Source organism: Podarcis erhardii (assembly GCF_964252035.2).
Source record: "Podarcis erhardii genome assembly, chromosome: 1".
In the NCBI taxonomy this organism is placed as follows: domain Eukaryota; kingdom Metazoa; phylum Chordata; class Lepidosauria; order Squamata; family Lacertidae; genus Podarcis; species Podarcis erhardii.
The window spans coordinates 74,283,628-74,306,077 of NC_138497.1; the positions used below are offsets into that span (position 1 = coordinate 74,283,628).

General features: G+C 44.1%; 2 protein-coding genes across 11 annotated transcripts in view; one reads left to right on the forward strand and one right to left on the reverse strand.

Moving 5' to 3' along the window:
- The window catches only part of PTPN5 (protein tyrosine phosphatase non-receptor type 5), a 64,416-nt gene extending 48,090 nt beyond the window's left edge, over window positions 1–16,326 (reverse strand). For 3 of the 10 annotated variants that reach the window (XR_014151243.1, XM_081841310.1, XM_081841309.1), the window contains exon 1: window positions 15,968–16,119. The gene's annotated coding sequence lies outside the window, so the exon portion shown is untranslated. Of the gene's footprint in view, window positions 1–15,681; window positions 15,757–15,905; window positions 16,120–16,214 lie in introns of those variants that run through there. The other 7 variants (XM_081841316.1, XM_081841313.1, XM_081841315.1 and 4 more) reach the window with 6 other exon arrangements.
- Window positions 1–22,450, forward strand: part of GTF2H1 (general transcription factor IIH subunit 1) — a gene marked incomplete at its 5' end in the record, with an annotated part of 330,296 nt that overhangs the window by 290,670 nt on the left and 17,176 nt on the right. The window lies entirely within an intron of this gene.

Consider the following 22,450-nt stretch of genomic DNA (forward strand, 5'->3'; position numbering starts at 1 on the left):
ATTTTTATGTCTGAGTCAATATTTCCACCATGAACTTCTAATTATGCTTTGGTCAAACAATTAGGTTTCCTGAAACTGCTCTGCAGCATACTTGGTTCTGAAGACAGAAGCAAAAATCTAGAGAGGGCTCATCTTACTTGCCCCAGGGATCAACATAGCACACTTCAGAGACTTGTCCCTCACTTTTGCTGCAGTGGCTCCCCTGGCACGACTGCTAACCATTGCCTAAAACACATGGCCACTCCAACTATACAAAACTATCCACTGCAAATATGCTGCTCCGTGAAAAATAGGGCAAGGCATGCTTTTATGTATCCTTTACAGAAAGATCAAATATTTCCAAAGTTCAAGTGTGACTGAATATATGAGGACCAGTTGCACTTTTGAAATATCTTGTACATGTAAGTACTTCAACTGCATTCAGAGTAAGTTTTGCACTAGAGGATGTTTACTAATACTACATATGGACAAAGAAAAGCCATTTTATACATCAGAGCAACTCTACCAGGAATCCTTTCTCCACACTTCTTAACAAAAGAGGCAACAATTTTGGGGGGTAGGGGAACCTTTCACAGAAATGAAGGTGGGTAGATAGTGCCAATTGCATTTAAGAATCCAGTATCATGAAGTGAGAACTGTTAAGACTTTCAAGAAACAATCTTAAGCAGAGAGATTTATTACTATGTGCTCTGATTCATCCTAGGAGTCTCACACGTGCATAATCTGCATGAATAATAAAACTTATCTACAGAATTAAACCCAATAATGTAGCTACCCTCAAATCATATAAGTGCTGATTTTATCCAAGTGCAAGAACTGGATCTCTATAGGACAGCAGTTCACTATGACCAGAGGCAATATTCAAGACAGCATCTTTCAGAAAAGTGGTCACACCACCACATTGTTTTCTTGTAAAATTTAGCCTCCTGGTGGGCCTTCCAGAAGCATGCAGCTGGCCAATGTTAGGAAGAGACTGCTAGACTAGATGGACTCTTCACTTGATCCTGCAGGGCTGTTATATTCTTAAGTAGCCTATCATCCTGGCAAAAAATAAATAAATAAAAAGGAGACTCATCATCAAATGTGATTATGTATCAATTATTCCTTCAAAACACAATTTAAGGAAGCACTTGCAATCATTTTCTAATACAAAATGTAGACCAATTTCTAAGAAGTCCATTAATATAGATTCTTTCACAAAGAAGGCTCAGAACCAATCTAACAGCAATTTCCAACTGGCACACATTAAGGTGTGAGACAGGAAAGTGTGGGCTGAATCAGATGTTATAGAATTTTCTTCACATTACCATCCCTGAGAACGTATTTGCTCATACAACCTAATGTGTGACCCAGTTCCTCCACAGATACAGAAATGGACTTGAGGAGATTTCTGAGACTTTGGCTGCAATTTTTTTAAAAAAAACATCACAATAACAGGAAATAGAGAATGCTGCAGCTACATCATTAGCATCACATATCATATTCACCATGCAAATGCTACCCAGGGAAAGGTTAGAATGTGGCCATGCAGCAGAGTGCTGAATGCTGTGATCAGGGAAAGAAGTCAGGAGGGTGAATCTGGGGATATTTCAAGTGACAGAGTACATCCCCTGGGGGTTCCCAAATCGTTCCCATGACATAATTAGTGTTGAAAAATGCATTCTGTTGTCTACAATAGGTTTAGTGCAAACCTGATTTCAGCAGGGGGCAGGACATCAGGGAAAGCCTCTTTGGGTGTATGTGCTGGTCATCCATGCATTATTAGACCCTGAGAAGAAATGCCCCATTCTGCTCAAGCACCTAGCTGTCTAGCTGAGCTAGCAACAGAGCAATTCCACATCACAGAAATGTAGTTTCATATCTTCTTCCAAGAGGGAACTGCTGAAGGACTTCTCTGTCATTTAAACATCTGGCTATATGTTGTAGAAGGATTGATACTTTCATTCATCTATTATACTACTCAGTCCATTAGCTACCTACCAATTACCTGCAAAATTATGAAGACCACAAATAAAAGGACCAGATATTAACTCTCAGTGATTCTTTATGAATATTTCACCTACAAACACAATATACAAACAATACAATCAACAAACACAAAGAGCTACTGACAGGTCTAATAATTTTGAAATCATATTACTACTACTACTACTACTACTACTACTACTACTACAGTTTGTAGCTACCTTGGATAATGGGATCCTGCTAATATGGGATCCTGCTACTCTTCCTGTAAAGGTTTCCTGTGGCAGCAGAGACAAAAAGGAGTCACAAATCTGAACACTTCCTTACTTGCCTACGGGTAGAATTGCTTTGACACATTAATGCAGACATAGTCAGATGCGTAAACTTTCTCAAGTACTTATTTATTAAGCTAGCTGATTTTAACACAGAAGTTCCAGCTTCATGATGATGATGACCATCCTACCCTACATTTGTATTCCACCATTCTTCCATCATGGAACCCAAGGTGACATATAGACCCAAGTCTGCTTAGTTTCATCCAGGTGGTAGCCCAATGCGCCATCATGGGCACAAACAGGGTGGGGTGGGGGGAGAGATGTCTCCATTATAAAGTCTCTCTTCCACATAGTATTTTTTTAAAAATAGCTTGAATACAGTTGTACCTTGGTTGTCAAACGCCTTGCGACTTGAACATTTTGGCTCCTGAACGCTGCAAACCCGGAAGTGAGTGTTCCGGTTTGCAAACGTTCTTTGGAACCCAAATGTCTGACGCTGCTTCTGTGGCTTCTGATTGGCTGCAGGAAGCTCCTGCATCATCTTATCCTTCAGCTGGGATTATATATATACTGTATCTCACTGTGCTTATTGCTGTCCAAAACACCATTACAGTCTAACAAAACTCAGCATACCAATATCAAACACAATAACAGATGAAATTGGCTACACATACTTCATCAGCTTCTGCACTCACAAACTCTCTTTTATTTCATATCTGATGCTAGCTTGTACCACTGGGAGGCAGTGATGGTTTCATAAAAGGCAACATGAAAATCGGCATTGATAAAGATTATGGAAAAAGATTTCCATTCATTCTCTCTCTTAACCCAGAGCATAACTCTGAGGACATAAAAGATTCCAAATGTACTTCAGCACATAATGGGATATGGTGTTGCTCCACAGCAGTCGACTTCAAGAGGCATACTGCATTTAAACCTGGAGGGTGCATATGTAACCAATGGCCACTAATTACGGTGGCCACATGCATCCCTTAGTGTCAATCATTAGCCAAAGAGTTTGCCTGTCTGGTCAGGGTTTGTTTGTTTTTTCAACTATGAAAAGATACTGAATTCCAACAGAAGGGGCAGGATTCAACTAACCTATCCTGTCAGGACAAGGATTTCTACCTGTGCAACAGGTCTTTCCTCCCTTCTCCTCCTGTGCTCCAAATCTGTCCCGGGGGGGGGGTGTCGGAGTAACCCCTATAACATATTTAGGGGGTACACAGGGGGAGAATGTTTTGTTGAATGAGCAGAAATTCTTGCACTGAGGAATGCTTACTTAGCACTATGTTGGATTCCAACCAAAAATTCAAGAGGGCTTGTCTTACAAACCTGGCAGATGGTCAACCAAAATCAGCAACCTCTGTGGTTCACCAAAATCAGGATAACAACACTATCTATTTTTAAGATGTTTGATGGCTTGTGTTAGTTACTGTATGGAAGAGAGCTTAATAGGCTAAAAAAAATATTGATATCCATTGTGTACTTAAATTAGGGTGTGGGGCAGGAACCTACATTTATATAACTCAACTATCAATCAACCCATATGACTTCAATCACCTAGAAAACATACTTCAAAAGGATATGATTCACACCAGAAGTCGCTTACTATTTAATAGAGGGTGGTTTTTTTACCTGGCAAGTCGTGACTGTGGTTTCTTTTTTTGGGTGGGGGCTAATGTTTTCCAGTTTAAAGTCAGCTTCTATTTTTAAAAATTCATTAACACACACCATATTACACTAGACTCACAGATACTCAAGACAGTAAATGCAAATATCCGTTGGCATCTTTATGATCTTTTTTGCAATCGTTTCTGCCACCATACTATCCCAATCCAGACTGCCCATAGTTTGCATTGTTGATACAGTACGCAATTGCAGAATACATGGGCATCTTCATTTATTATTTCAGTGAAAGGAGCTGTACAAAAGAATACACAAACAAGTGGGCTCTGTTCATTGAAAAGCGAAACCTCTTTGGTAGAGGGAACCTAGTATGTGCATTAGAGCTTCCATAACCTTTTAAAAATAACTTGTACTCAGCTGTTTTCAAAAGTAAGACTGACCACTTGGAATATAATAAAAATATATTAGTAGGGGAACAGTTCTGCACAAAGGGCAAAATTCAGTCATGAGCAAGTACTGATAGAAATTATGGAATGGGATCTAGTCACAACAAAAGAGTCAATTGTTTATTTTTATTTAACAATATTTATATATTGTTTGATTGTAAAAACAAACAAACGTCTAAGTAGTTCAACAATAGCAACTCCCCTAATATAAATTAGACTGCTGAAATAAAGAAAACTTGGGGATAACCAGGAATGGATCTGAGCACACCTCAGCCTTGGTACTCAAAACAAAGGCTCCACATAGAGTACCATACAGCAACATGGTCTACTACTATTCAAGGCTGTACACCTGTGTATAGTGGCTGAGAATCATGAAGAGTGAGAGTGATGCTGATGTACTTAGGTCCTGTTTGCAGACTTCCATACTTGAAAATCAACAACATATGCCTCTAACAGGGGTGAAAAATAAATGTCAACATGTTTTCTCAAAATAATTTCCTTACTAGAATTTTGCAATGTCACTGTAATTTAAGGTCCCGTTTAGCTTTCAGTGGGTAAACCGCATGGTCTTTCAATCCTGCTCTCATGTAATTAACCTCTCAGTGGTCTAATCCTTCTAAAGATGCTGTAATACATCAGGGTACCTTACAGTGTTTATCAGGGTCACTAGCGGGAGAAGTGTGTACGCCATGGGCAGCAATCCCTCTTCCAAACCACCTTAAGCTCTTGTTGGGGAGGGGGCTATGCTCAGTCTTGCAGACTTTTCCCTTAAGGCTGCAGCAGCCCATGCAGCTCTGGGCCTGGCAAATGAATTCAGTCGATGAGCAGATTCAGTACTTTTTGGTCATGTTGATAGCAGCCACAGAGAAGGCAGAGCAGCAGCCTCAGGACCAGGACAGGGGGGATTTGAAGTTTCATTCTATCTGCAGCTGCTATTTGCATTTCCAGGGAGGCCTCTACTGGCACCAATGGGAGCTTCCCTCGAGATGCAAAGAGCAGCTTCTATGAAGGGATTCTTGTTGGGACCATAGCAGGAAGAGAAAGAGTTAAGCTTCCTCTCCCCATTCCATGTGCAATTAACAGTTCTTTCTAGTCTGGCCCTCAGTATGATTTAATCCTAAATGCTCCTGTTTTAAAGCTCACTCTGGCTGGCAGTATGCAACAGAGAAAGATGGATTGGTTTTGGCTCCTCCAAATTACAGTTAACATTTTCAGATGCAGCAGGCAAAAAGTAAGGGTACTAATTTCCAGAAACTCTAGATGTTCCCTGGGTGTGCCAGCCTTGTCCTAGAATGTGTCTGGCTGCTATGTAAAATATCAGATGATCTATTGTTTGAAAAGCACCAAGTTCTCTCTCTAGGAAATTAGAATTCTCTCAATGTGTTCTCCTGTGTCCAAATTAGGCCAGACACACACTTCATAGCTGGAGATGAGAATTTTACATTTCTTAGGAATGGTGGTTATTTGCATCCAGAGCATCTGCCTGTACTTGAAGCTTCTTAATAGGCAGAAATTCAACATGTAAATATTTCCTCTTCACTACATGTTCACACTAGGGAAATGTAGCATCTGTGCTGAATGCTCACCTGTTGCACAGCTTTTAAAGGCACAGCACCCAAGCCAGAGTCCCACATCTTTTTGCACAACATAGTGAATGCACCAGATCCCTGCCACATCATAAAATATTTAAAGAGAATCTACAAATGGAACCCCAAAAATATATTAAACAGCTTGTTTCCATAGCCAAGTGTGCCTATGGTTACTGACTCAGGGTTATTCTTCCGCAACTGCTACCTAGGTAGGCAAAAATGTCCAGTTCATTCAGCCAGAACTACTAGCTCACTGTTAATTCTAAGTGCTGGTTTTGACCTAAAAGCCTTAAATGACTCAGGACCGCAATACAGTGGTGCCCCGCAAGACGAACGCCTCGCAAGACGGAAAACCCGCTAGACGAAAGGGTTTTCTGTTTTGGAGGCGCTTCGCAAAACGAATTTCCCTATGGGCTTGCTTCGCAAGACGAAATGTCTTGCGAGTTCCTGAGGGTTTTTCCCCCTTTCCCCCCCTTTTCCTAAGCCGCTAAGCCACTTATCAGCTGATCCACTAAAAGCCGCTAAACTGCTAATAGCGCTAATCCGCTAAGCTGTCAATGGGCTTGCTTCGCAAGACGAAAAAACCGCTATACGAAGAGCCTCACGAAACGGATTAATTTCGTCTTGCGAGGCACCACTGTACCTCAAGGACCACCTCTTTCCATATGAACCTGCCCGGTCCCTGAGATCATCTTCTGAGGCCCTTCTTCGTGTGCCTCCTCCTTGAAAGGTCCAGAAGGTAGCAACACGGGAACGGGCCTTCTCTGAAGTGGCTCCCCATCTGTGGAATGCTCTCCCCAGGGAAGTTCACCTGGCACCTTCATGATACACCTTTAGGTGCCAGGCAAAAAAGTTCCTTTTTAACCAGACCTTTGGTTGATTTAACTGATATCCTATGCCCTTTCAAAATGTGGTGGGTTTTTGTTTTGACTGTGTATTCTGTAGTTATATATTTTGATTTTCTTCTGTGAACTGCCCCGAGACCTCTGGGTATAGGGCGGTATATAAATTCAATAAAGAAGAAGAAGTTGCTTGTGTTTGCAGTAAACTCCGAAGAGGCAACCAATATATGAACAGAATATATTTTCAAAAATTTACCTAATTCTGCTAGGCCACTGTTTTTGTTCTCTTTCTAAGTCACTGAGCATTCTACACGCCTCCAGGCTTACTAAAATGCAACACTCTTGAGAACTGCAGCTTTTTTCAGTGCCAAGGGTCTAGGTGTGATTGCAAGAGAAATCTTTGAAACCTGCATGCTGCATCTGATCACACAAAGGGTTGGGAATGTTTAATGTATTCCAAGTGACAAACAGTACATAAGCTTGCCTGTGTTTCATGACGCAGTCTCAGCAAAATGGTATCTGGTCTTGAAATGTTACCCCAAGCCCAGTGATGTAGGAGACTAGTGGCAAGGAAATGCTACCCAACACATAGAGCCAGATTTCCTCTCCTCCTTCCCCTGTACCCCTCAATCAGCTCTGAGGGGCACAAGAGAACCCCCAGGACAGCATTCAGAGGGAGGAAAGGGGGTTTGTTCCACGTGGCAAGTAGAAAAGCTTGCACTGATAGCTGGCATCTATCTGCTTTGAGAGACAATGGAATTCGCCTCTGGGGGTGAAGTCTAACTGATGCGTTAACAGCACTGAAGTGACCTCCTCAGGGCACAAACCTAGGCAGTGTGCATGAAGGTCCTGGGCTGCCCAGATGACAAGACCCCCACTCTCAGCCTCACTGGTATGGGCCAAATGAAAGCAGAGCAATACGTTTTGCACCAGCTTGGCTGCAGGAGTTGCCAGGAGGCGGCATACAAGGCACCATCCAACTGTCTTAGGGACTCCACAGCGTTTCTCAAAAACTTTCACATGCTAAAGGGAAGGGGTGGGGGTGGGAACCACCCTAAATTTCAGATGCACAGCTTTGCAAGCATATAGATGCAAATTATATCTATTACTTTTAAACGTTCTGTTGGTTTATTGGTGCCATTTATTTATGTGATGACACACACTCACAAATTGCTTTTTCTCAGGGAGCTCTCTCTGTGGTGTGCATGTGCACACATGTAAAATGCATGAATTCCAGTTCATAATGGAAGCTAGACACTCCAGGCACTGCATTTTAAGGCAATTACAGTGTTTTCCCCCCTCTGGTGCTAAAAGCCATTTTGGTCTGCAGCCTTGCACCTTTTATATATCAGTGGTAGCATATTATAATTGCCTAGCAATGCACTTGCCTGGGGTGCTTTACCACTAAAAAGCTTTCAAAGTGTTAATTTGCTGGAAAAAGTAGATTTCTATTTTACAGTGGAAAGAATGGGTCACCTTAAGTTTTACAGAAGTTGTGCAGGTTGTACAAACTATAAAAAAGTAGGCTTTTATTTTTAACGACTTATCAAAATTCAAATATTAACATAAACTCTGCCTCATCATTTTTATTCTTCAGAACAGAAGCCATCCATTGAGACCTTATGGAGGAATTCAAGTTCAACATCACTGGTCCATCAGGACAAGATTTCAGCTTGCCACACAAAGTGATTCCCATTCTCCTTCCTATCTGTGCTGCTCTGCAAGTTTTTCTGACATACCCACACACACACGCACACCCCACGTGGATTTGGGGGAAGTGTACAGAGACCATGGGGTGGGAAGGGGAAAACCCCCAATGGTAGTCCTTGCATAAGCTTCCACCAGCGCAGCACAAGGCTAGTAGAATCCTGGCCAATAGAGCAGCACTGTATCACTTGTGTTAGTGAAGCCATTAACGGCTAGCAAAGGTAACAGAAAAACAAGCCAGTCCTTAGATGCTTCATATTTAGCTCAGTGTAGAAGTAGAGAAACATGTGATATTTTAAAAGAAGTGCCACTTATCAGACATGGATTCAGACTGCAATCCTATACTCCTAGATACGTGTCTGTTTGATTGAACTAAATGGGTTTTATTTCTGAGTAGACTTACATAGCTATGCATTGTAAGGTAGAACTTCCCTCCCTCTCCAAAACGGGTCTGGAATGGGAGCAGGGTTAATAAAAAATGGTGAGGGGGGAAATTCCCCAAAGTAATTGTACGTCAAATCATCTACAACATGTTGAAAATGTTTTAAAACTCTGCATTTCTCATATTTATTCATAAGATTTAGGAATGCATCACACATTAAAGATTAATAGCCATAACTAATCCTACACATGTTCACTTGGAAGTAAATTCTACTATGATCAATGGGGCTTATTCACTGGTGTGTTTAGGTTTAGAAACTAGTAGCATGAATGGCCACAGCTGTCTGGCTTCCATACGTATGGTGAAACAGGGATTTCTGAGTAAAGCTTGGCAGTCAGGTAATAAGAGGAGAGTTCCTCTTGTGGGTCAGGAACTGGTTAACAACAAGAAGAACTGGAATAAATGGACAGTTCTCCCAATGGAGGAATAGAGAAAGTGAAGTCCCTGCTGGATGTGCTTTGTAACTTGTTCATAAATGATCTAGTTAGGACTGAGCAGTGAAATGGCCATGTTTGCTAATACTAAAGTGTTCAAGGTTGTTAAAACAAAAAGGTTGTGAAGAGCTCCAAAAAAACCTCTCCAAACTGAGTGAATGGGTGGTGAAATGCCAAATGCAATTCAATATAAACAAATGTAAAGTGATGCACGTTGGGGCAAAAAATTTTAAAAAAATTATGTTGCATATACACTCATAGGGTCTGAACTGGCAAAGTCTGGCAAGGAAAGTCTTGGAGTCATAGCTCAGTGAAGATGTTTTGGATTGATTTGACCCTCTTGGCTTTGCCTTTCATCTTTTTAAATACCCCCCATCCCCCATCCCTTCATTTCTGGGCAGTTTCCTCTTTTGATATCACATGTTACCATGTTGGATTTACTTGGCGATTGGTGATTAAAATGTACATTTAAATGTACAGTGGTAACTCTGGTTACAAACACCTTGGGTTACAAACACCTTGGGTTACAAACACTTTGGGTTACAGACTCCACTAACCCGGAGGTAGTACCTCAGGTTAAGAACCTTGCCCCAGGATGAGAACAGAAATCGTGCAGCGGCAGTGGGAGGGCCCCATTAGCTAAAGTAGTATCTCAGGTTAAGCACGGTTTCAGGTTAAGAACAGACCTCCGGAACGAATTAGGTTCGTAACCAGAGGTAAAAAGGTAAAGGTAAAGGTACCCCTGCCCGTACGGGCCAGTCGTGTCCGACTATAGGGTTGCGTGCTCATCTCGCTCTAGAGGCCCTGAGCTGCCGCCGTCCGAAGACACTTCTGGGTCACGTGGCCAGCGTGACGAAGCTGCAGCTGGCGAGCCAGCCGCATCCAACCAGAGGTACCACTGTATATTTAATTTAATAGCATTATGGTCATTGCTCCCAATTGTTTCAGCAACACTTGCATATTGCACCAGGTATTGGGTGCTACTTAAAGATTAGGGCCCAGAGTTGCGATCTCTCTAGCCTTGTTACATGACCAACTGCTCTAGGGCACAGTCATTTAGGGTATCAAGAAATTTTACTCCTTTGTTGAGGCTGGAAGACATAGGCAGTCAGTCTATGTGAGGGCAGTTAGTCCCTTAATTTCATTCTTCATAGTAATGTATAGCATACAGCTCTTGAGATGAGAATTTAATAGCACAACTATATAACACATTTCCCAATATACTAAGCAGTAGGTAGCTGCTACATAATAAGTCTCTGCTTGTATTGTATCAACTGCGCTGATAGCATGTAATGCATTTTCTCTGTAATGTAGTTCTGAACTGCAGTGTGTGGAGTAAAATTGCTTAAATATATGAATCAAGACTTCCTATTGCCTGGGATTCCCCTTGTGTTAAAAAGAATAAATGCTCACGCTTGTGCCTTTTATGCAAAAGTCTGTGGAGGTTAGAAAAAGTCAACGGGAATTAGGAAAGCTAATTTTGTTATTTAAGGAACTCGGCTGCGATTTAGGCAAGCAGAATTTTGAGTCTAACACAGATGCAGATTTGGCACCAATTGTTTCTCTGCTCCCTCCTCCCCCCCACCCCTGCTTTCCCCCTGAAAACATATGGAGGAGAAAGCACAATACTAGAGCGCTTATTGGCAAGCTTTATGGTGTGCCAATGTACTTTACTCAGTGACAGAGAGAGCCCACTTACTAAATGGTAGGGGGGAAATTGTGCTACATCTTACTGTGGCTGCCAAATTATCAACCACTAACATGCAGAAGGTGAAATACTCTTCTGGAATTGCACATAGGCGGGATTCAGATTTGGGAAATAATAGTGAAAATACCACAAGGCAGCACATGGAACCACTACTACTTGACCCCAGCTTGGAAAAGTGAAGATAACCAGCATACCAGTTTCTTAAAAATACACATCCTGCTTCGGCATTATGTGTTTATGTGGTAGTGGCCAGGTGTGGGGGTGCATTTGCTAATGCAGTACAATGCTTTGATCTCTGCATCACTGTTTACAGTATCTTTTCACGGACATTGGAAGGAGTGTAAGCAAAGGCATGGTTATTTTTATGGCTCGCTGCCGAACTGTTTTAATGGCTGAAAGCTGTGTTTTTAATCTTATTTAACATTTATAGTGTTCTTTATTTTTTGTCATTTATACTTCATCATGGGACCCCATCATGGAATGAAGAATGACCATTAATTACAAACAACAGTAAGGCACAAAAATACTTACTAAAATGTTAGTCCAAGTTCTCCAAGTCTCTTTAGTAGAGTAGACTATGAGTTCTTCACATAAGGTGCTTTTATGGAATTTTATGCAAATCTATTATCAGACCTTTGAGCTTCCTAGTGAAAAATCTAGATTTGGTGTCTCCTCCTTCCTCTGCATGGAATCCTGGAGCTTCTGGTCTCAGCAGCTTTATGGACATAAGGATTTTTCTAATGGTTTTAGGTGCATATCTGATTGTTTTTTAGAAGTGGACACCAGAAACATGAATCTGCCATCTAAGCCAGACTCACCAGAGAATCTGTACTTATTTGCAGCAGAGAACACTTGGGCATTCAAGGCCAGCATTGTGTCAGAACTGGGTACAGCCACTGGTAAGGGCAAGATGAAAGAGGAAAATAAATTGCAGTGGAAGGGTTGAAAGGCAAGCAAGCAGGTTGATTAGTCCAAGGCAGCAAGTTTCTGCCATTGGCAGTCTAAGCAGTGAGAGAGTAAAGAAATGACATGGTGTACTATGCAATGATAATTGTACTTGGCTCGGCTGTTCCAAATCTGGGAGACTATTGCTATAGTGGAGTCCCTGCAGTTCCATATTCCTCAGGGGCAGATACAGTGTAGTTTCCCCCAAACTGGGGGTGGCCAATATCGTTGCTGGGATACAATTATCATGCTCAGAAAAGTCCTGTTGGATCAGACCAAAGGCCCATATAATCCCTGGAATCTTCAAAAGGATTTTTAAGTAGCAAAGCTGGGAAATGCTTCTGTGCTTGAGATTTTCGACTATTACTATCAACAAGAGTATCAATACTGATCTAAGCAGAACTCAGTGTAAGGCTATGTTTTCAAGTGGCGCTTTACACCTGTTATTATACCAACATGTAGTGCTGCCACCCACATTATTTTTGTAGCCACTGCCAGAACAAGCCACACTGGGTGGCCTTAAAAGAAAATTAGACAAATTTATGGCAAAAAAAAAATTGCTAACAGTGACTACTAGCCATATATAATCATAGAACTGTAGAACTGGAAGTGACCTCAAGGGTCATCTAGTCCAAACCCCTGCAATGCAGGAAACATTTGCCCAATGTGGGGCTTGAACCCACAACCCTGAGATTAAGAGTCTCATCCTCTACCTACTGACCTATCCCAGCTAACATGATGGCTACGTTCTACCACTATTGTTGGAGGCAGTATATGCCTCTGAATGACCATTGCTGGGAATCACAAGTGGGGAGAGTGGTGTTGTGCTTAGATCCCTACTTGGGGGCTCCCCATAAGTATCCACTCAGAGTGGGATGCTGGACAAGAAGTGATGCTGACCTGCTCTTCTTATGTTCCTACTGCCACAGAAGTTACCTGGACTAGGTAGAAAAATCACATGGAATGTGGGAGTGCAACGCAGTATGGTGGAGGCGGGAAAACGTCACCACAAAGGAAGTGCAGTGGTAGCTCGGAAGTCAAACGGAATCCATTCGACTTCCAAAATGTTCAGAAACCAAGGCATGGCTTCTGATTGGCTGCAGGAAGCTCCTGCAGCCAATCGGAAGCTGCGGAAGCCGCATCAGACGTTCAGGTTCCAAAGAACGTTCGCAAACTGGAACACTCACTTCCGGGTTAGCGGCGTTCGGAGCCAAAACATTTGACTTGCAAGGTGTTCAAGCTCCAAGGTACGACTATATTCCAAGCAACTTCCACAGATTAACATTAATGCTTAGACTGAGCTTGAGAAGTATACTATGGTATGGCAAAAGGTAAAGCCAGGAAATAGTCTCACTTCAAGGATTTTATTTTTTTAAGAATATTTGCTCATTATACAGTATACAATTGTGTCATAAAAGCCTACATGGCTCTGAAAACATAACCATAACAGATGAATATAGAATTGCCATCAGAGTAAATATGGTTCTGATTAAAGTAGGGGTTTTTTAATGACCAAATTTTTAGTCTGTCACAAGAACATATGTGATTGCTGTATAAAACAAAAGGCTACCAGACTTCCCTGTTCCATCAAGAACTATGTCCATATTGCAGCTCCTATTACAAAAACATAATGGATGAGGCTTAAACATCTTAATTACCAAAAACAATTCCACATTTTTAAAAAGACCCATAATCAACCAATAAACCTAGCACAGCACACATTTCAGCAGATGCTTTCCTTTTCCCCTGCCTTCTCCCCACCCCCATCGAACAGGATCTCTCAAGATGTGGGGACTGCCTTCAAGGATTGTCTGGAATACTGGAACCACATAACAGACAGGCAGATAATATACAAAAGTAGACAATAATGGAAAAGCATAGTCAAACTAATTAAGGTTAATTAAGGTCTCACTCGCCTTCCATTTCCACCATATTCACAGATGCATATTTCTTGCAAGCAATTTGAGGTGGGCCCAGAATTGCAGCCCTTCGCCATATATATAACATACACTGCTCACTTGGATAGAACCCCTGTCTTCAGACATGCAGGCAAGTAACCCTTTCCAAAGCATCTGGGTTCAAACAGGCTCTCGCTTGCAAGTTATTTGTTTTAGTGGTCTAATAGAAAACCTCTTAGACCAACTGCAAGCCTTGATCTCTCACAACAGGTACCAGACAAGGGAGAAGCTCTCCTTTTTTGACAACAGCTTTCATATAACCTGTACAAAGGACATTACAAAAAGGTTGCTTTTTCTCCCCATTGCTTCTACTGGAGTTGCACTTCTCTAGATCATGAGATGCCAAAGACAAGCAACAAGCAGCATTTTTTTTAAAGTGCTGACTTTTAATTAACAAGGTGAAATTCTACTGGAGTTCTGCATGCATCCCTCAGAGACCTATGAGACGCCTGTATCTGGATTCGACTCTAATACATACACACATACACCTCTTCTTATACAATAAAAAAAAAAAGCTTTACGGGAATAGCAGAAACATAACAAAACAGGTTTAAAAATTAAAAATCCAAAGCAGCAAGTTATCAACCCCTCAGGGAAAAAAAACAGCTGGCAGGCTTTTAATGTCTAATACCTATTCCAAAAACCCAGGACCCGTGTGCCTAACTTTGGAACGTTTTAATTAGACAGATTAAAATAAAAGGAAAAGTTGGGAAAATAGGATCACGTTGCTGGTTTTCCTCTAATATGAAACTTAGGCGATTTAATCAGAAACAAAATAATAATTTTGCCTGTTGGCTAACAAAAAAAAAGCCCCTTCTTATAAGACTACTATTCACTTTGCACCAGCCGCAGCAGCCTTCTCCCGCCCCCCTCCAACCATCCAGCCTTTCCCGCGATGTGGCTGGGCTGCCGCACAAAGGTCGCAAGCAAACAGCACTCAGAAGCAGTGGGCTTTCCACTACCGGCGCGCTACCGACCCAGTAGGGCTTTCTCAGCATCTAGCCTGGTCAGAAAGTGATGGGCTACCATTGCGACTCCGGGTTGTCTCATCAGGTCGGCTTTAGTCAAGTGTTATCCCAGGAGATAACACTTGAAGGGGAAAGGGGGAGAAGCCTGGTTGGCCGTTGTTAATATTCGACTGCAGTCCGGAATTGGGAGATCAGGTTTTAGCTACTCAGTGCAGTGACTAGAACTGAAACACACAAACAGCACCTCGCTTCCCCAGCTGGAGCGCGCTCCCTACATTGACCAACCAACACAGGAGGAATCTTTCACACACACACACACACACACACACACATATGCATTACTCGTTTTTAGTATTAACCACACGCACGAAGGACAACAGGACGCCACTGTGGGCTTTGCTCGTGTGTGTGAGAGAGAGCGCGCGCGCTAAGGAGCGACGTAAACAGACCCAAAATAATAATATTATTTTTTTTAAAAAAACCCGCTAATATTGACCGCTTGGTGCCGGGCTGCCTGCGTCTATTTCGTTTCCAGGCAGTGCCGGTGCGCCTGGAGGGGCGACTGTTCATCCCTCGCCCTCCTCAGCCCACGCCGAGCGCGCCACCGCGCACCCACTTCGGCATCCGCGCGGCTTGGCGCCCGCTCGCCACCTCCTCTCCCGGACGCCGACGCTGACCAGCGGGGAGGCGGCGGGGGACCCCTCCGGAAGCGAAAAGCAGAGCTGGAGCAACAGCTGCACGCGAAAAACACCCGCGCGGGAAAGAGCCCTCACCTCGCCTCAGGAGCCGCAGCCGGCGCGCGCGAAGCAGGCGCCTTGGACTCTCTGCCTTGGCGCCTTCCCCTCCCCCCCCCCGCGCCCGCTTCCCTTCCAGGGGCTTCCCGCCCACCGCTCTGGCGGGGCTGCGCGCGCTCTCCCAGCCGCCTTTCCTTCCCCCCTCCCACGGCAACAGCAGCACCCACAGCCGCGTTCTCCCTTCCGCCCCCTCACGCCCCCACCTGCTCAATCTCGCCGCGCCTCAGGTATTTGGAAAGGAAGCGAAGAGAGGCGGGAGACTCACGCTGCGGAAGAGACCACCAGAGGCAAGGCCGGGAGAGAGGGGTTTGCGCGCGCGCGCGTGCGTGTGGTGGGTGCGCGCTCTCTCCCTCTCCTTCGACCCACTGCAAAGGCCCCCTCCTCTTCGTCGCTCAGGCAGTCTGGTCTGCAAACCCACCCACCCCAACTCCACGCTGCAGAGCTCCACCCCACGGCACAATTCAAAGCCGTCTCCCGCCCCCCACTAAAAAAACACACACAAAAACCGGTACCTCACGGCGCCAAGCGGAAGGCCACGCCAATGCAACTCTCTCTCCCTCTTTCCCGCCGGTGAGGTAAAAGCCTCCCAGAAACGCTTCGCGCGCCGTCCCGACGCCCCTACACTCTCTGCAGAGCTTCAAACCTGACTCACCTCAACAGAGGAAGCCGGCCTCCGTCTCCCGGATGGAGGTGTTCGCTGTGGTTTTTTCGGCGGTGCGAGGAGGGGCTCTCTGCACATGCACTGGAGCGCTCTCTTCTTCGTGCAGACCAGGCTTGAGTTGTGACACTTGGAGATAGGTTTGGGGGCTAAGCCCTGGGCTGGCCTGCTCCAACCCTCAGTTCATTTGTGGAAAAGCCCCCCCCTTTATTAAACCCCCACCTATTTCTTGCTACACAGGCTGCCGCCACACACTGCAGAGCGCCAGCCCAATAATGATGTACAGCTCGATTCTCTACATAGTATACCTGCTCCACCTCCCCACAATATGTTCCCAAATTCTGCTATTGCTTGCCCCTATATTTTAGGAAGCGAAAACCTTACAGCTGTGAAGGGTCCCCATCTGCTTTCCACAATGCTGGGTCCTTCCAGCTGTAAGACAAAACCCCTGGCTAATAAAGCTCTCTAAACCATTCCCCTGTTTTTCAGGATGCAACCTGCCTTCCTCAAGGTGTAACAGAAATGCGTGGCTTACAGGGAAACTGAGCCCAGCAGATGTCAAAGGCAGTCTGCAGTCATGGCCCTCGCCTCCTCCTTTGTGTTGCTTCAGGCACTGTGGCAGGTGAAGAGACTTCATGTGTTTGGGGAGGGTCATTTTGAGTGGCGGAAAGCCTCCATCCCCATGCTTTATGCAGATGCTCCCCCCACAGGGAAGGGCTGCATGGCTGGCTGGCTGCGGTAGCAACAACAGCCGCCCACATCCCCCATTAAAACCGCTCTCCCCCATACCTCTCATCTCTTTTCAGCTCAGTGGCTTGACTGACAGCCTTTCAAAGGCCGCCCACGCACACACTCGCACACAGACATACATATTTCTCTGAAAGAGAGAGAGAGATGGGGAAGGGGGGGGGGGAGGGAAAACATGAATGAAATGCTCAAGTGGCAGAAATGCCCAGAAGCAAGTGAGGACCAGGGAGCAGGGGGAGGAGAGATGGACACAGAGGGAAGAGACCGACCAGATCATCAGAGGACAACCACATGTGGACCTCTTCCTCTTTCAGGCAGCGACAGCAGTATATCATATTTTTCATTAAAGACAAATATAGTGTAGACCCAACCCACATAAGAGGTCAGCTGCAGGTCCTATTCACACAGTTACGTATGCTGGGCTTGACACATCTGCACATTGCAGTTCCCTGGCAGCCCACTGCCAGCCAGACCTGTAGAGGCATCACCATATGCAGTGTCCCACTTTTGCCATGTCGCCCAAAAGAGGGGCACTTCCAGCAGCATGCCATAAGTATGACTTGGTGAGCAAGGCAGTGCATGCACACGAATGGCTAGCTGGGAAATGTGCAGAAGGCATTGCTAGGGAGGTGCGGTGTCTTTACAGGTGCTATGTGTGCAAATATGTGGACAAGTGGCCATATTTTCATATGCTTAAGGTTGCTAGGTTTTGTTTTGTTTTACAAAAGCATTTGAAATGATTCTAAGGATTCTGCAAGCATCACCAGAGGTAGAGTATATGCTTTGCATGCAGATGGGCTCATGTGCATAAAAGTACCTCTCCATGAAACCCTGGAGAGACACCACCAGTCAGTGTAGAGTACCCAGTACTGACTCAGGGAGGCATTCACACTTGGGAATACGTCCCTTTGAACTGGGGTTGTTTCTGAATAGGATTGCACTGTAGCCTTTCAGTAAGACAAGTTTCTGTGTACAGTACTGTGGAGAAGAACGTAGGTACCATTTAGTCAGCACCAAAACATCCTTACATCCTGTCATGGGTGCTTAGCTGAGATTCCTGCATTGGGGGGGGGGAGTGGACTAGAAGACACTTGGGTCCCTTCCAGCTCCAAGATTCTTTGATTCTATGATCTGCAGTAGCATTTTATCTTTTCCCCAGGATTGGTTGAAACCTGCAAAAGAAGATTTGGGGGGGTGGGGGGAGAGGCCCTTAGAAAATGTCAAATCTATGAGATATTTCTTACAAAGTACCCCAGCTTCTGCTATGGTAGCCTGTCAACTCAGAAGGGAAGTTCTGTTTTGGCTTGCCGGGGCAAGAAGAGAGCCTCCATTATAGTAACTCGGGCAGGGGACATTCCGATAATTGATTGCTGTCTCCTTCCTTGTAAATCTTTGCTGTCCTCTTTTATCACATGTAAATTTTAAGGTGAACAGAGGAGCATGAGGTTCCTTCCAGATGCGTTAAGCCAAGATATGATTTCATAAGATGTCACACCTCCCCCACCCCGCAGCAATATATAACTAATAAGTTTCAATAACATTGAGGATCCTGTCACAAAAGCCACAAAATATGTGCTTTCCCTTACTTACTAGAACAGAAGAAGAAAGATGCATTTTTGGAGGCCATTTCTCCGTGATTTAGAGAAAACTCCTTCTGACTAGCACTATTTACAAATAACATCGGACTACCACTGAGAACTGTAGCCCATGCAGAGTCCCCCGCTCTGTTCTCCTTAGCTTCCAGTTCAACATGCCAGCTGTCACCCGTGATAGCTGAACAGAAGCTCCATATTCAGATGCAGTGTACCTCCAAATGCCAGATTTAGAAAATGAACAATGGGGGAAGGCTGTTACTTTCATGCTCTACTTGTGGCCTTCTTGGAAGGAATCTGGCTGCCCCTGTTTAAAACAGGATGCTGAGCTAGAGGACCTTGGTACCAATCTTGTAGAGCTGCTTTTATGTATGTCGTTTCCCATGCCTTGGTGGCATTACAATGAGCTTTTTTAATCTGGCATCCAGCTACTCCATTCCTTCCCCTTTCCTCCTCCAGTCAGTCAGCATTCCATGTCCATGGTACATGCCATGTCCTCATTGGGCTGCTGGGGGGGGTGTTGTTTTTCATTTTGGGCTCCACCCAATTTCCCCATTAGAGCCTTGAAAGTGTCTGCTGGTGTGAATGGGCAGTTCTATCTTCTGATCATGGGAACATTTTAACACAGTTTCTTAGTCTGAACATGGCATATAGGTCTTTGTCTTTGTTCCTCTGGTTAAATATCTCAATATTTCATATCATTAAGTTCTGATGGGGCTGTTTTGGGGTTGTCTCCCCCTTGAGGGTTTTCCTGGAGGTTGGCTCAGCTCAAGCACTTTGGCTTTGCTGGTTCTCTCTCTGAAGGGTAAATGGGTATGCAGGAGTCTGTCCATGATCAGCCTGGCACGAGAGAGCACCAGGATTGGGGACTTCTTCAATGTTGGCAGGTAAGGGCTCATGTTCTGCACCTAGGTGTCTTTGGAAGATTTCCCTGGTCCTTTGCTGTTCACATCTGAGAATAATCAACTGATATCACAGCTGTACTTTTCACATTACAGCTGGAAAACACTTTCCCCAAATGGTATCATGACTCCAAGGATAAAGGCAACTGGGTTCCTGAAGTTTGCCAGGAGGCAGTCCCCTAAGCAGTCATGCCACTAGAGGCCTCATTGGAGGAGCCACCCTAGCAGACAGAGAAAAGGTCACTTTACTTCCTACCTTGGATTGAGGCTCTTCCCCTGAACTATCTGCATCTTATTCAAATACAGCCCCTATAGCTACCATGCAGGCTCCCTCCATGAAAGCAGGGTTTCACACACATGTCTCTCTGCAGAACTATCTGAAGCTTCAGTCACCACCACACTACCCCAAGCAGTGCTAATGCAACAAACTCCTTAATACCTGGTAGTGAGTCTCTGTATCTGGTATGGAGCTCTCCATGGTCCTGGCCCTTGGCTATCTAACCTGCACTTTGCTGCACTTTAACTAAATGCCCCTATAGATTCCAGGAGAGGAGCACCAGGTAGAGTAATGAAGGGAAACCTGTGCCCTGTAGGAGTATCATTATCCCCGACTATTATCCATGGTAGCTGAGTGATGGAGGTCAACAATATCTGGGCTCCATAGGTTTCCATCCTTGCGGCAAAGGGCCTCAGCCAATTGAAGGGAACTGTATACATTAAGAGCCAGTGTGAGGTAGAGGCTAAGCTGTTGTGATAGGTTTACCACACCTATCAGCCAATCACCCATTCCCACCACTCTTCTGAGTAATACCCCTCCCCACCCTCTCACTATATATAAGGGTCTGGTGACTTCTGTTTCAGTGTATCTGAAGAAGTGTGCATGCACACGAAAGCTCATACCAATAACAAACTTGGTTGGTCTCTAAGGTGCTACTGGACGGAATTTTTTATTATTATTTTAAGCTGTTGCAGTTAGACTGGGGTTCAAATTTCTGTTCATTTGTGAAACTTATTCAGTGTCCTTAGACCAGCCATTCTCTCTCAGCCTCACTATCACAGGGTTGTTAGTGTGGGTGGAGGAGGCATAAATGCTGCCCTCATCTACGTGGAGAAATATCAAGCACATATTTTTCCAAATGCTAACATTACAGATTTAGCATGTAGCACATGGATTCACCTCCAAAAAGGATAATGCAATATGCCACACAGCCTTTTCATTCATTTCTATAGTATGCTGGATCACTGTAGTTATAATGAATCCATATGCATAAACTGACTACAGTTTTTATTGAAGTCAGTTTCTACGCCTTGGTTTTCATCAACTTGATGTTCTGACCAGAGGTTTATAATCACTCTGGGATCTTTTCAAAGCTATATTGTTACCTTTCATCAAGAAGTACCTTGTTAAACCCAATGACAGATTTATTTCTGTTTTACTGAAGAAAGTTTGTTTTATTATTCCTGAGCTATTAAAGGTATTATGAAACCAAAGTAATATATGATTTCAGGTCCTTTAAGGACTTGAGCTGCTACATAAGGGAAAAGCCATTGTTTGTCCCAGTAACCTTTGCTATACTGTAACTTGAAATATGTTTTGCATCTGGTGTGATCTAAGTTAATCAACTCCGCATTGCCCTCCTGTGCACCATCTTGAGATTGTTGGAAACTAGGTTTTCAAAGTTTTCTGTTCTGCTCAGATTCTCCCCCCCCCACTCCATTTTTGTTTGTGTAATTTGCTTAACATTAGACTTGTGGCATTTTTGGTCCTGATAAAGTTGTCCTACTCTTGCAGACTACTAGTAGGACTTGCAACAATACATTGCAGTGTTTCCTTCTTATTAATTCTCTCAGTAAGAGCTATTTGACATTGGAATGGACTCCCTTGGAAGTTGGTGGATTCTCCTACCTTGATTTCAGCAAGGCATTTGACAAGGTGCCCCATGATATTCTTGTAAAGAAGCTGGTAAAATGCGGTCTTGACTATGCTACCACTCAGTGGATTTGTAACTGGCTGACTGACCAAACCCAAAGGGTGCTCATCAATGGTTCCTCTTCATCCTGGAGAAGAGTGACTAGTGGGGTGCCACAGGGTTCTGTCTTGGGCCCGGTCTTATTCAACATCTTTATCAACTACTTGGATGATGGACTCAAGGGCATCCTGATCAAATTTGCAGATGACACCAAACTGGGAGGGGTGGCTAACACCCCAGAGGACAGGATCACACTTCAAAACGACCTTGACAGATTAGAGAACTGGGCCAAAACAAACAAGATGAATTTTAATAGGGAGAAATGTAAAGTATTGCACTTGGGCAAAAAAAAATGAGAGGCACAAATACAAGATGGGTGACACCTGGCTTGAGAGCAGTACATGTGAAAAGGATCTAGGAGTCTTGGTTGACCACAAACTTGACATGAGCCAACAGTGTGACGCGGCAGCTAAAAAAGCCAATGCAATTCTGGGCTGCATCAATAGGAGTATTGCATCTAGATCAAGGGAAGTAATAGTGCCACTGTATTCTGCTCTGGTCAGACCTCACCTTGAGTACTGTGTCCAGTTCTGGGCACCACAGTTCAAGAAGGACACTGACAAACTGGAATGTGTCCAGAGGAGGGCAACCAAAATGGTCAAAGGCCTGGAAACGATGCCTTATGAAGAACGGCTAAGGGAGCTGGGCATGTTTAGCCTGGAGAAGAGGAGGTTAAGGGGTGATATGATAGCCATGTTCAATATATAAAAGGATGTCACATAGAGGAGGGAGAAAGGTTGTTTTCTGCTGCTCCAGAGAAGCGGACATGGAGCAATGGTTCCAAACTACAAGAAAGAAGATTCCACCTAAACATTAGGA